The following is a 15,905-nucleotide window of genomic DNA, read 5'->3' as shown; positions in this document are numbered from 1 at the left end:
ATAATGATAGTACATGTGTTTAGTTTAAGAAATAGTCAGTGTTCAAATTTGAACTCTACAATTGTTGATTTTCCTGTAAATAATTCCCATACATTTGACAATTGTCAGTATTTTCTTTTATCTATGTCCCTATTTCGGTGTTTTTGTTTGGTTGAAGTCACATGCATGAATGTGAAAATGCTACACCATATTAAATTCATCTGAACTGCTAGGGCAGAGATACGAAATTGGGTGCAGAAGTGGAAATGCAAGTCAAATATTAAGAAGAAAAGGAAAATGTCTAGTTACTTTCATTTTTTTGAAATTTATACAATTTTAGAACTAAGTTATGAATTGAATTTCCCTTTTTATTTTTTATTTATTTTTTGTTTGTGGTGGGGTGGGGTGGAGGGTGCGGAGGGGAAGCACTTTTCAGTTATAGACTTGAAATTGAATTTCCTTTTGTTGTTTCTTTTCCTTTTGCATCCATGCATGAATATGAAAATTCTTTCATTTTGTAAGATCAACTTTCTCAACTTTCTATTGTAGTTTTATTCTGAGTAGTTTTAACTTTTAACTCACATTGTTAATTTAATCAAAGTGGATTTATATTAATTTTTTATGAAAAAAAAAAATCAAATAATCAATGAAGAAAAATGTGAAGGATGTTGTAGGCATAATTTACTGAACAATTATGGCGGCCATAGAGAGAGAGAAAGGTGCGGCAATAGTAGAGAGAAAGAGAGAGATGTGTAATTGTGGGTGTGTGTTATTCCACCTCATTGTGCCTTTATTTATAATTTGTAGGGAAGGTTAATTCCTTACCTTTTAGGATTACAACATTTAATAGGTAATCTACTCCTAATAAAATATAAAATACATTCCCATATCTACTAGAATTTACACAATCACATTTCTATTCCAATAGGATTGCAACACTCCTTCTTGAGTGTGTAAATACTCAAGTAAATGACGCATCAGGTTTTCAGTGATGAAGCAAGTACAATTGATGAAGTCGTCGGCACAATGAGCGAATGTGAGTCTCAAATCAATTGAAGAATGCATAAAAAGTAAAACTCACATAACCTTTGCTATGGTAAAACCCAAGGTGGGAGAAAAACCCATAGATTAAGGAGAAAAGCGAGAAGTTGCATTAAGTCAAAATTATACGTCTTTTGGATGCAAGTAGAAGAGCTCTCAAGGCTATGATCAGCCCAGGATGGGTGCCTCGTTAAAACCTAGTTAGGTAGGAAAAACCTTATGGGAAAAATGCTTCTAATCGTAGGGAAAAATAGTGCATTAAGATCAAGTGAGTATACTTTTGGATACTCCTCCTGAGTTTGACATAACTTCCTAATGAGAACTACAAGCATTGCATATGATAGTTAGGCATACCAATTCCTCGGACAAGCTTCTAGAAGGTTGACTTCGGCAGTGACATTGTGTAGAGGTCAGCAAGGTTGTCTGGGATCGGCTTGCATGATTTCAATCTCCTAATACTCTGCTGATGTAGATGTAGACGTAATATGTTTTGGCGTTGACTTTGTTGATGTATCATGTCTTGGTCGGGTGGATACATGCGGCATAGTCTTCATGGATCGCCGTTGGGACTCAACGATGGATGAAAACACAGCAAGTACTTCGAATATGCTCAACAAGAACTCTTAACCATGTCTCACTGGTGGCGTGGTGAAATGAGGTAAGTCTTGGAACGATTTGAAGATTTCGCAACTAAGGTCATATCGCGGACCTCCAAGGTATTGCGATATCCCTAACGGTAAAGACATAACCATTTGAGGATTTTGCCTTGTGCAGGTTTGATAAGTAACCTGCGTTAGTATAACGACAAGGCAAACATCATTTCGAGGATCAGGGGGTTGGATCCGCTTGAGATGCGTTGGGATTTTCCCTCGTAGTACCTTCAGGGTGCATCTTTAATACCAATTCAGTGGTTGCGTGTAAGTGTGGTACTGCATCTTTACCAAGATCAATAGGGAAGGAGATGTCCTGTCTAAATACAATGAGCTAAGTACAACGAAGCGCAAAGTTGAACTTTAGATATGGAATTTTGTCCATAAACTCTTCAAGGGTCTCATTTTCATATAATGTATGGACGATCAAAGGTATACTCAAAAGTAACACATTCGGGGTGTAGTTCGACTGGTAGACCAAGGTACCGTCAGAATAACGCTTGACCTTCAGGTCAAGGCATAAACGAGTTTTTCTAAAATCCTTAATTCAAATTCCATCTTCAAGTGTGAGGCAGTTTTCTCAAGCTCTTTCGGAGTCTTAGTAAGATTCGTGTTAACGACATAAATTATAACTCTAGCAATTCGGAATAAGACTTCATAGTTTAACACGCAAAGGCATAATTCATATCCCTGACTGATCAAATAATCACTTAGATGGGTATACCACATCTGTCGGATTGTAAGTGAACGTCTCAAAACGAGTTAACAGGGTGTTTCGTGGTTTTGGAACTATTTGAACCAGTCCATGTAATTTTTTGGGAACTTACATGTGAATCTCCCTATGGAGAAAACACTAACCACATATCATAATGTTGCTATCAATCACATGACGTTTTGAGAGAAACCTTGGGCCGTAAGACGTGCATCATATCGCACTATTTCATTCATCTCATAACGTTTCCTTTCCCACTTGTAACACACAGGGTTACCTTGGGCAGTGTAGGAACAACAGGTCCAATACACACTTTGGTAAGAAATTTGACCTGGATTGTAATTTCAGTTGTCTAATCAGTTCTACGTTGCCACTTAATCAACGGAACAGGGTTCAATATCGTCACTTTTCATTTATATCGGTAGCTACCATATAAGTGAAAATATCATCGATGATAATCTCATTTCAATTCCATTTAGCTCATCCAAACTAGTATACTGGACCAAGAACTTCAAGTCTCAGGAGTAAACCGGATTAATCTCATGAGATAGAAATGATTTAAGACAACGATCGAGTTTAGATTCATTGTTGTGTTGTGTCTTCTTCTTCTAGGGAAGTAAATCCTACGAACCGAATGATATGTCATGTTCCAGGCCAAGACAGATTGATTGGCTATCCGCCGGTGTACCGGACTGTCCAACAAGGGCGTCTAGATCATCCAATAGAGGCGGCACATCCTCTAGGGATGTTGACTCGACGTCTGTTAAGTATGTCTATCCTTGCAGGCATGTTTGCAGCTAGTATATGATCTCGTCACTTTAGCTAGATCAGAGAAATGCGTCTGGAGCAACATTCTGAAAATTAGAATTCATCGCCCTTGCTTATCACACTTGTGCGGTATGGGGATTGAGATGAGACATAGTGGAAAAGTCCATGCAAATTTGTGCCGTTCTCCAGGAGCATTGACGTTCTTATCTCCCTCTAGCGGCGGGAAGACTGTCTCTTTAAAGTGACAACCCTTAAATAAGCGGTAAAGAGATCGCGTGCAAGGGCTCTAAGAGAGCTAGTGTGAAGGTGAATCATGATTGATAAAAGATACACATCCTTATTTAAGGACCCATGTTGGTACGTTGCGGCTGCACAACTTGGCACATGGAATGCACACCCAAATGAGTAAATACGAAAATCGTCAGGTTCGTACCTGGTAACCAACTGTAACGTCATATAGGTTGGGTGGCAATGGGCCTTAGGGCGGACCAACATAATTGCGTATAAGGATTGCATAGTCCTAGGCAGAAACCGAAAACTAGGCACTTTTACCAAAATTCAGGCGATCATTTAAATTTGCGCTTTATGATTGCTAGGCGAGGCTATTTGGGGTGAACATGAGATTTTAATGTTCAATTATAAACCCAAAATACATGCAATACTTTATAAAAAATCGTCGATATAAACTCTACGACATTATCTAGTTTCCTGTACCTTAAGGGATAAGTAGGGTGGTGAACTTTTAATCGGCCAGGAGGTTTAGCAGTAATGTGTTTGGACAAACATGTGACTAGTTTGTCAATTCATCAACCAAAACTATAAGTATTTATATGGTCCGCATTTTGGTTGGATTAGTCCACATATATTCCCTTGAATCTATTGTGAAAAGAGAGTCGTGTCGTATCTTTGCGAGGAATGATATAGAAAATCAATTTCCTTAATGAGCATGCTTGGCAAAGTGTGCTTGTAGGCACAATATCCTTACTTCAGATAAGGAGATGAGTTGTAGTATCATTGTTCGACCTAAGTGTCTTAAAAGGTCGTGCCAAAGCAAGTACACTACTCAATCACCAGGCTCTAGGTGGCCACATGTGGTGTATTCCCAGTTGGAAGACAACCCATTGGCCCCAAATCAAAGCTTCATGCTCCTTTTTGGAGGTGTTGCAAAGATATTTCACTCTATTTTCTTCAGTGGTTTCATTTATGATCATTGTCATCTCGAATATCCTTAAAAACTCAACGTCAGGGAGAATTTAAGGTCCCTTAAATGGTTATGCAGTTCCATTCATACAACGAGGAGTGTGCCAATGCTCTTAATCAGGTTGGATAGAACTGAAGTCATTGTTAGAGATGTGATTTAGGTGTAAAGTTAGTGTGCGTAGTACGCATTTATCCAGGCAACTAGCTTTCATTCCTACCTAATCACATGTTTAATTGAATTGGTCACATGTATTAAGAAACATGATTCAATTAACTCATATTCGAGGACAATATCAATAAGATTATCCATAAGTCAAACATACACCAAACTTGAATCCAAGAACATGGAAAAATGTTCACAAAGTAAACCAAAGTTACTAGGGTGGATTCGGCCAACAAGGCCATCCATGTCAAAATTCTGCTCTTCCAAAGATGCTTGGTGGAGCAAAATTAGTCTCACATATTGACTACTAGAATGGTACTCCTTAACAACATTGGTAGGGGCACGAACAAGTGCATAACCAATGATCTATTTCATCAAGATGGAAGTAGATTCTGCAGGGTTAAGGTTTGGGAATACTATCCTTTATTCTTGAAGTTTTAGGTCTTAGGTACCAAGGAACGCTCGGGCATAATGCCATATTGGATTGTGAGAGAGTATGCCATTCGGTGTATCCCTGCCAAAGCAGTGCATCACCATTCGGTTAGGCTTTGATCGAAATGGGTCGAGCCATTTGGTAGACTCCAGTCGAACTGGGTCCATACCTTTCTCTCACATTTGTGGTAGTAATCAGATCCGAGAATCTGGTAAACTTCCTCTTTCTACACTACTGCTTAAGGGGCGAGTTAGAAACATGAAGGACGAGAAAAATATTCTCTAGTCAAAATTCGATCGAATTTATAAACTTCAGAATTGTACTCATTTATGGATGTAATCATGGTGTGCTTCAGGCAATGTCTTTCATGATTAAATTGTCCATATAAGCGAGCCAAAGAGCCATGGAATCCTTGTTCATGAGGTATTTCCATTTGTAATGCTTCGGGCACAAGTCTTCGAATGAATATCATGGCGGAGGCTTATTCAGCTCTTCCTTGCCATTGTTGGCTACAATGGTTTCTCAGCTTCTTGATGGTCAAGTGGAGATTCACGTCTTGTACCCACATAAAGTTGTTTCTAATAGAAACATCCAAATCTAGGAAATTGAACTTGTGATAGTTCGACAATCCATTGAATTGGATGGAATAAGATTGTGATTGGTGCTATGGGAATAAATCATCTATAAGCATCAAAGTTAGAACATTCGGGTTCTAAGACATGATTTTCATGAAAAATTCGGGTTTTCATGGGTGTATTGTTTTACGAAAATTTTGGGTTTTAAAGGCACTAAATTTGAAACTACATTTTCAATTTAGATTATGAACGTTTAGTTCATAAAATAGAGGTTCCTGCAAGAAACACAGAATGCAATATACAACTAAGTGAAGTGGATTTGAGATTATTCGGGAACTTAAGTGTGAGAGCTTCGTTACTACGAAAGTATGTTAACGGTTCAAAGTATAAAAATAAATTATTGAATCATTAATATCCAAAAGTGATCTTCAGGTCAATAATTTTGGATTCATTATCAGATTAATGGACTGTAAGTCACTTTTAATTAATTCAATAAATCGAGTCATACTTGGTCGATTGTAGAAGCTAAATAATATTAGAATAATATTATCGGGTAAAAAATATAGCCCCAAAAAATATTTGGGCTCGGGTTGGGTGCCTTGAGTGAAAGGCAGGGCCCAAAAGGGGCCTTGGATGTGGGCTGCAAGCCACTGGTCAAGGGGTATAAGCCTAGCCATTAAGGTTGGTGTTTTGGACCAAGGGGGTAGGCATGGGAGCAAGGCCTAGCAAGTTTGCTGGCTTGATAATGCACGGGAAGCCCAACTGAATGGCTGGCATCAAATTGGGCTATAAGGATGACCCAACATGTGGCGCGGGCTTGCTATTTGCAGTCCAGTGGTGCACGGGACAAGGGCCCAGCAAGCATGATAGCTTGCTAGCATGGGCCGAGAGCATATGAAGGTCCAAAAAGGAAAGTTGCAAGCTTCCTTGATGAATATGGGCTACGGGCCTGAGTCATCCTAACCAGGCCGAAGGCCTGGGGTTACCATCTGCTCGCAGTAAGGTTGCTGTCAAGGTCCATGTGAATGCATCAAAGCCCAGAGGGCTCCCGCCCAGTTTGTGCCACAAGGGGTGGTGCCATATCATTCCCAATTTTTTTTCGACATATGTAGGGTTTCTTAAACCCTAGAATTGCTTCTAATTTAATTTGATACTTTGACTCACATATTCCACATAACAATTTAATTGTGCGATGCATGAAACAAATATATATATATATATGAACATATATATATATATATATCGGAAGGAAAATATTAGTATAGGGGGTTCATGCATCATGGGGAATGTTTTCATGCTTCATGGTTGTTTCAAATATCTTACTTTATTTTAAGCGTACTTGATTGGCAGAAAACAACAAAAGCCTTTGAATTTGTAGAAGATCATTCTTGGAAAGCCGGAATTGCATCTTCAATGCGTTGTATCACGTTCAACAAAGAAAAAATAAATTGAATCAATAGCATGTAGATCAATTCAATAAAATAATAAATTAATCATAATAAGAATGATTAAAACGTAATACTCCCCTGATTGAAGATCAAACTCTCTTGTTAGCGCAGCGTCAAGAGCGTGCTGATAACGTGTTGTAGGCATAATTTATTGAACAATTATGGAGGCCATAGAGAGAGAGAAAGGTGCGGCAATAGTAGAGAGAAAGAGAGAGATGTGTAATTGTGGGTGTGTGTTATTCCACTCCATTGTGCCTTTATTTATAGTAGTAGGGAAGGTTAATTCCTTACCCTTTAGGATTACAACATTTAATAGGTAATCTACTCCTAATAAGAATATAAGATACATTCCCATATCTACTAGAATTTACATAATCACATTCCTATTCCAATAGGACTGCAACAAAGGAGTTGTTTTTCATTTTTTTTTAAATTTTCTAGGATAACTAGTTCTTAGATATATTTATTTGGTAAACTTCCACATGTGAAATCCCAAATCAGTAGTAGAATGGCATTAATTAATCATTCTATTTTGTTCCACATTATATATTTTCTGAACATACTAATTTTAGGCTTTTAGCTTCTGCTTCTTCTTCTTATAATGCAAGTATGCAACTATCATATTTACTTTTACTAAAGGCCTAATTGGATAAATAGTTTTTGTGGTCATAAGGTATTCGGAAGATAGCCCCTGTGGTAAAAAAAATTCGGATTTAAACCCATGTGGTCAAAGTCTATTAGGATTTATACCCGAAATTAAAACTTCTATCATTCCTCCATTAGTAGCTTGCAGGTGGGTCTCACAGGTAAGACTAAGATGGTTATTTTATCATTTCCATTTCATCCCTTCCATTGATCTCCTTTCAGAACGATGAAACGGTCATTCAATTTCATCCTTTCCAAACTCGCCATGAAAACAATTCCATAGACGATGACGGCGAATCGATGTTGCCGGAGGAGATGAGGGGAGGTATAATCGGAGCGTTATCGAAGTATCTAAGTGAGCACAGCACTCGCCTTGTTCGCAAAGGAAAAAGCTTGGTCGAATCTCCAGGAACAAATTTTGGTTCTAGGCTTTTCTCTTTATAGCCTTTTTTTTATTTTTTTTATTTTTTTCATTTACTTGCTGTTCCTCGGCTTCAAAATGCATCCTCCTGGTATGTGCACATTTATAGAAAAAAAACTAAACTTTTGTTAATTTGATTACTTAAATTTTATATTTAATCATTTTGGTATTAATACTATATTAATTACGAGTGTGGGTTTTGATCAATGTAGCTAAACTAGAAGGTAGTGGTAGAGGTAGTGGTATTAGTATTTCGTTCTCGAGATATAGCATTGTTCGGATGAATCCTAGTACATCAATCGAACTACACCCAGAAGGTGTTGCGTCGCTTTAATGAGGATAAAGCGAAGCCTTCGAGTACTTTTATAGTCGTTTGTTCGCTAGATGCAAAACGAGATCTTTTCCGTCCGAAGCAGGATGATGAAGAGATTTTGGAGGCTGAAGTTTCTTATCTAAGTGCAATAGGCGCTTTATTGTACTTAGATCAATGCACGAGACCCGACATCTCCTTCACTGTCAATCTTTTGACAAGATATAGTAATGCATTAACACGCAGACATTGGACTGGCATGAAAGACATCTTCGGTTACCTTAAGGGTACTACAGATTTGGGTTTGTTCTATTCCTACGAATCCTCGAACGGTGCCACACCTTCTGCTCCTTGAGTCGATTATCACCTTGTTGGTTATACCGACGCAGGATACTTATCTGATCCTCACAAGGCGCGCTCTCAAACGAGTTATGTCTTTACCGTTGGAGGCATTGCAATCTCTTGGAAGTCAACTAAACAGACCTTAGCTGGCACTTCGTCTAACCATGCTGAAATTCTCGTCTTACATGAAGCAACTTGGGAATGCTTTTGGTTGAGAGCAGTAGTGGGCCATATTCGAAGTTCCTGTGATCTTTATCCCGCCGTTGATGTCCCGACGACGATCTTTGAAGACAAGCAGCTTGCATCGAACAACTGAAGAAGGGTTACATCAAAAGAGACAACACCAAGCACATTGCACTGAAGTTTTTCTTTTCACATCAACAATAAGAGCATCAGAAGATTGAAGTCACGGAAATTCGTAGACAATTTGGCCGACCTCTTCACCAAATCACTGTCGAAGACGACGTTTCAGAAGCTTGTTCATGGAATTGGTATGCGTAAACTTTCTGAGTTGTAACTTTGCTATTTCTCTTTGGAATTATGTCAAACTCAGGGGGAGTATCCTGTAGATACTTGCTTGATTTTAATGTACTCTTTTTCCCTACGATTAGGAGCATTTTTCCCACTGGGTTTTTGCTACTTAACTAGATTTTAATGAGGCACCCACATTGGGATGGTCATATCCCTGATGATATCATCTAGACATTTCTTTTGACTTTGCATCTCTCACGCATTTTTCCTTAGACTATGGATTTTGTCTCTACTCGAGTTTTTGCCATAGCCTTAGGGTTTTTTTAGTGAGACTTACTACTTGTGCAAGTTCCTACCTTATTGAGAATAAGCGTTGTTCCTTAGAATCAGTGTCAATGAGTCGACTTCCGCAACTTCTGCATGATGCTAAATCTACCTTGAGTATTTACACACTCAAGGGGGAGTGTTGTAAACATTCCTAGTTTAAGTATGATTGTGTAAATCCTAGATTAGATTTGATTCTAGTTATCATTTCCTATTGTATCTTGTATTCCTTGGGGAAGAAGGAATATCTTCTCTCCTTTTATTACTATAAATAAAGGCACAATGTAGGAGGGATAACAACACACACATTCCCTTACAATTCTACAAACACATCTCTCTCTCTCTCTCTTTTCTTCTTGCTGCCAACTCTCTCTCATTGTCAGATAAAATAGACCACAACATTTTTCACTATATTAACCCACCCTTCAAAAAAATTATGGGGCCAACAATACACAACATTAAGATCATTTTTGTAGGAATATTCCTGCTGTAGCACTAAACCAGCTTGTGGTTATTAAGATCCAATAAGCGGGTAAAATCTTTGGTTGGACATACCCTGAGGAACACATATTTTTGGATTGCTTTGTTCAGAGTTAATTTGAACTTGAGTCAAATTTTGAACATAAAATTTAAATTTGACAGCCTATATGGCATTTTGAAATCTTTTAATGTTTTATTCTCCACCCGATATGTCAAATTAAATTATTATATTATTATTATAAAATAAATGATTAAACTAATAAAAATGTAATAATGGTCTGAATTGTGTTCGAAAACACGTGTTCTGCATAGGGCTTGAAGGGTCGGATCATGCGATGTTGGTGCTTTCAACTAAGGGAACCTTGCATAATAGGATAAGGCGATTTTATTATGACCAAAGGTGGGGAAAAAGCAAGGACTGTCGAGATACTGTAGCCTCAAGATGGAATCATCAATGGGTAGGATTGTAGGCATTTTGTTTCTATGAAAATTTGAAATACACAAAGGATAGGTTGGTGCAATGGCGAAAATTGAATGGTAGAACAATGGAAAAGCTATTGAAAAATTGAAAACTGAGATTCGAATAAGGTATGAACCGTCTCAGTTTATGGGGGAGGAAATTCGGAGAATGGAAGGGGATTTGCAGAAGGCTATTAAAGATAAAGAGCTTTATTGGAAACAAAAGTCTCGTGTGCGATGGCTCAGAGAAGAAGATAAAATACAGGTTTTTTCCATGCTCAGACGGTGAAGAGGCGGAGAGGTAATCGCATTTCGGGGTTGGAGGATATTAACGAAGTATGGCAAAATGGAGAAGATCAGGTGGGTGGAATTGCGAGTGATATTTTCAGGAGCTTTTTTCTACATCGCAGCCACATAGGGTTATAGAGGTTTTGGATTGCGTTGAGGCTCGGGTGTCAAGTGATGACAATGAACGTTTCGTTCGGCCATTCATGGAAGAGGAGATTAAAAATGCGGTGTTCCAGATTCCAAAGGATAGATCTCCGGGCCCTAACGGTTTTTCGTGGAGCTTTTTCCAAGATCATTGGAAGACCATTTGGAATGATGTGGTGAGTTATGCACAAGCGTTTTGGCATTCAGGGAAAATGCTTAAGAAGTTCAATCATACAAACATTGTACTTATTCCTAAAGTTGCATGTCCGAAGAAGATGGCACAATTTATATCGATTTTGCTTTGCAATGCGAGTTACAAAATTGTTGCAAAATTTTTTATGAATATACTCAAGGGGGTGATGTCGAAGATTATTAGTGGAAATCAGTCAACCTTTATCTCTGATAGACTGATTTAGGACAATAGTCTTGCCGTTCATGAAATATTACATTCACTTAAAACCCGGGATGATTCGGAGGCTCCGGGAATGGCGATTCAAGCAAATAAATGTCTTTCTAGTGATCGAATCGATCAGCCAGAACGAGCCAGAGTGTACGTGGATCATCTTCTACAAAGTACTCGGTCAGCAATGCATCATGGATATGTTTGTGGATGAAGATCATAGTCTTAGCTTTTTGAGCTTCGTTGACAGGTTCATCGTCAATAGGTCTCTCGATAGTAGCTCTAAGACTATTTGCAGTAAGATGGAGCTTCATGTCTTGAACCCACTTTAGGTAGCTTTTTCCAAAGACTTCCAGAGCGGTGAAATTGAGCTTGTTTAAGTTCGACATGTCCATAAAACAGAGGGTACAACAAAACGTGGTTAGTCGTATTGAAAACCATAAGCATATATTGCAAAACATGCGGGTTCTATAAAGATGTATTGGTTTAATTTAAGCATGAAAGCTACGGGTTTCATGTGGTAAGTTTTGAATGAAACTACATGTTCGATTTAGTTATGAACGTTCATCTTATATATTTGGGTACTTGCAAGAACACAGAAGACAATATACAATAAAGTGTAGTGAATTTGGGGATTGCTTCAGGATCCCAAGTGTGAGTGCATCGAAACTACAAAGGATACAAAAAAACCTAGCAGTGTCGGACTGCACGATCCATGCAGCTCTGATTTGAGAAGACTCGAGGGAGCAAAAACTGGTATATTACATGTCTAAAGCTTTTCTCAAACCAGAGACTGGATATTAAAAGATGGAGAAGCTTATCCTTACACTGATAACGGTAGCTAGAAAGTTTCGACTGTACTTTCGGTCGTTCCGAGTGGTGTACATGACAGAGTACCCACTTCGATCTATCCTGCATAGTTTCGGCTAATCATCTATAATCACCAAATAGGCTATCAAACTGGGGCAAAACAAAATCGTCTATCGTCCCAAGACTTAAATCAAGGCCCAAGTGCTCGTGGACTTCATAGTTGAATTTATCCCTACAAACCAAGATGTCTCATCCGACAATGAAACTCTACCTAGCCAAAGCCAAGACATTACTTGCAGGATTTGAAAAGTGCGAGATCTAGCATATCCCAAAGGATGAAAATGGTCACGATGATGCATAGCAAACATCGCATCATCGTTAACTACTCACTTTTACTAACAATCCCTTTCTGGAAAATTCTACATAAAGCTGACATCCGTATCTTTGCAATGATATATGAAAAGAAACCTAATTTGCTCCGACCAAGAATAGTTTGATATGGGAAGTAGAAGGTACTACTGCGACACGTTGCTTGTGATGGTTTGCTGTCTAGCTATTTTGTGTGCTAGACTTCTGTTTGGGCCCAAAATATTGGTGTGGGTTGAGTTAGGAGTTGTTCTCAGCCCGACAGTATGATTCTAGAATCATGGCAAATTCTAGTTATTATAGGCCGCTCGGTTAAGATCGGCCGAGTCTTAGTATGAGACGGATTGATGGGAAAGTCGAATCCTAGCATAACAAGAAGTCTCAATGGGATGAGGATGCTGAGATTTGAGAAGTGAATGTGGCCGGATAAAGAGTTTGGTTCAAAGTCCTAATGGACTTGGTAAGATTAGGATAAAGAATCCTAATCCGAGTATAATTCTGGTTCAGCCATGACGAGATTGGCTTCTATAAATAAGAAGGGGGTGCATCATTCTAAGCCTCTCCAATTTAACACACAAACTACCCTGCGCAAACTATCGTTCCACGCGAAACCTCTCAAACACCTTGAGATTTTTATTTTCTTTTTCGCCAACACATCTTCAGTTTGGATAAACAGCACTGTTGTAGAATTAGCCGTCCGCGGAGCACCTTCAATTTTGATAAACAGCACTGCGTTGAGGCCGACTGATTACCTATCCAAGTCTCGGTCGAGAAGGATTTTCGAATCCTTATTGGCAGATGTCATCTTATTAGCCTTATCGGCGAAGTAAGGTGTTACAGATTATTGGGCTCAGCACATTGAACACCAAGTTGTTTTATGATTGGATACTCACAAGTAAGTTTTAGAGTTCAGCATTTTGACAGTCGAACCACATTCACTATCAAGACATACATCTTTTTTGAGTACTTGTGTCTGTATAGCTTGGTACCGGTTCAGCGCGCTTATACTCTTACGAATATAATCACCGTGACCGAACCCGACGCTGATAATCCGTGAACTTCGTAGAACTAGCAGCCTTGTCTTCAGACTCTAAAACCCGAAGGCCAAGACGTGTTCCTCCCTCGGCCTCAGTTGCAAGATCAAGAAGTCAGTAGCGCGCTCAATGCAACATCAACACATTTTACTCCTCGGTCGAGCTCGGCCGACGAGTTGCACGCCCAGCATCAACCAAAGGATGTAATTAGCTTATTAATTACTCGGCCTACACGCCATGTAGGTTTGGTAGTTTTTAGGGTCAACAATTTGAGACTATTCTATCTTTCGAAAATTTTGGGAAGAAAGGAACATTGTAGCTCTGCTTTTTATCTTTCTAGACACATATGGCACGTCGTTGGAAAAAAATCATTTATATCTTTCCCGGTCTTTCTTACCACGTTTCATGGGCCTAAAAATCATGGTCCCACATGGTCTGTCTATGGCAAGCCCAACAGTGGGCTATGAGTTGGGTGTGGGTCGAGCGCAGGGGAGTCCCAAGGCTTTGGGGAAGTGAGGTCCAAGCCCAGCTTCCCTGGGTGTGGGTTTCATACAGAAACCATGAATGACCATTGCATGAGGTGGTGCTCAATGATTATCAATGTCATAAAAGACAGTGGCGAGCATGAATCATAAGGTAAAAGACCAAAAACTAAAGGGATTCAACAAAAATCACATATAAACTTTGACTGGTTGTCTTGACTATGCGTTGATGGGTTTTCAAAGCTTGAATCCATGTAAGATTTGTCTAGAATCTTGTGTTTCCATAATTGAAATGCTATCCTCAAAGGTTAGGGACAACAGTAGGTCATCAAAGGGAGTTGTAGAATCCCTAGAGATCGGTGAGGCTGTGGTGATCGAGAGGTTGGGGATGACGTCAAAACATCATTGCTGTTTATATTGTGGATTCTAGGTTTGTGGCTTGGCTCAACGGTTGAGCTTGGCTCATGACTTCAGGCCATGACTTAAGTGCAACGTGCGAATAGTTTTTCTTTTCTTTATTTTCTTATTCACAAATATACAATTCACCATAATTATAACAGCAATAGTATAATGTAATTATGAACAAGAATGTGATTAGAATATATAATTTTGTAATTGAAAATTAGGGTTCATGCTTAATGGTGATTGATTCATGCAATTAGGCTGAAAAAATATGGACAATTCAGACTGTGTTTTAGAAAAACCTAGATTGCAATGATGGATCTTGTGAACTGATTTGTAGAAGCATATCCTTCAGATCCTCATCTCAACTTCAGAAGCGTGCTTGATAATGTGTTGTCGCCTATTTATTGACGAGAAAGAGAGAGTGCGCCAAGAAGAGAGAAGAGAGAGTTGTGGACATTCTGGGATGTATATTTGTCATTGCTTATGGCTTTATTTATAGTAAACTAGATAGGATTTCTTGCCATGTATGTATTACAATCATAAAGGGATAAGATCTTCTAGTATCTTATAGACTTATATAGAATCCACTAATGATTTCCATAATCACACGTGTTAAAATTTATATCACAACACTAATATCATTATTCAAGTTTTAAATCTTTTATGCTAATATCATAGATAGTAGTTAGAGTTAATAAGAAAAAAAAGTTGAGGAGAGGCTGTGCCTACCCTGGCAATACCAACAACATTGACCAACTTAATTCATAGATAGTAGTAGGAGTTAGGACGAAAAAAAGTTAAGGAGGGGCTGGGCCTCTGTGGCCCTAAGGTGGCTCCGCCAATTATGTGTTTGGTGAGTTTTTTTTCATATGGATAAAATTAGAAAATGCAAATTGTAAAGAATAATATTTAACTTCAACCCATAACCCAGCACCAAATAACTCATGACTCAGAAAATGAAACTTGCGATCATAAGTAATTAATTAGCTGATATCCTATCTAGGTAGCTAATAGATTCTTGACATCTGTAAGCAATTATTTCCTTTGCTTTGCTTACATAGAGAATCTGTTCGATCGTATAAGAGCCTAGTACAACTCTCCCTGCGTGAATGTTGAATTCTTGTATTAATTTTGAAAGGTGCCTTAGTGAAGCCTTTTTGAGGCTCTTTTGTAAAATAATACAGCGTCGGACGTGCCATTGTTGCCTAAGACAAACAAATTGTAGATTGGTTTAAGTGTTTATAATTTACTCGCACCACAAGTAACTGAACCTCTTGATCCAAGGATTGTTTATAGATAGGTTACATCCATAATAAGTTATGTGCCTTGAAGACAAGGACTTTTAACTCATGTTGGATGCCAGGTCACTATTAAAAATTAGCCAGCAATAGTGTCAACTAATTCATAAGTGTTAATGTAGGAAATAAGACAAAGTAAATAGAACAAATGTTAAATTGACGTTGAAGGTAATAAACTTGCAGGAATTCATAAGTTTTAATGAAAATGAAAGTAAACTGTATGGAAAAACAAATAACCAGGAAAGTAAATAACAAAT

Source organism: Pyrus communis, chromosome 14 (genome assembly GCF_041283825.1).
Source record: "Pyrus communis isolate YQ-2024b chromosome 14, ASM4128382v1, whole genome shotgun sequence".
Classification (NCBI taxonomy): Eukaryota; Viridiplantae; Streptophyta; class Magnoliopsida; order Rosales; family Rosaceae; genus Pyrus; species Pyrus communis.
Note: the sequence above shows the minus strand (reverse complement) of the source record.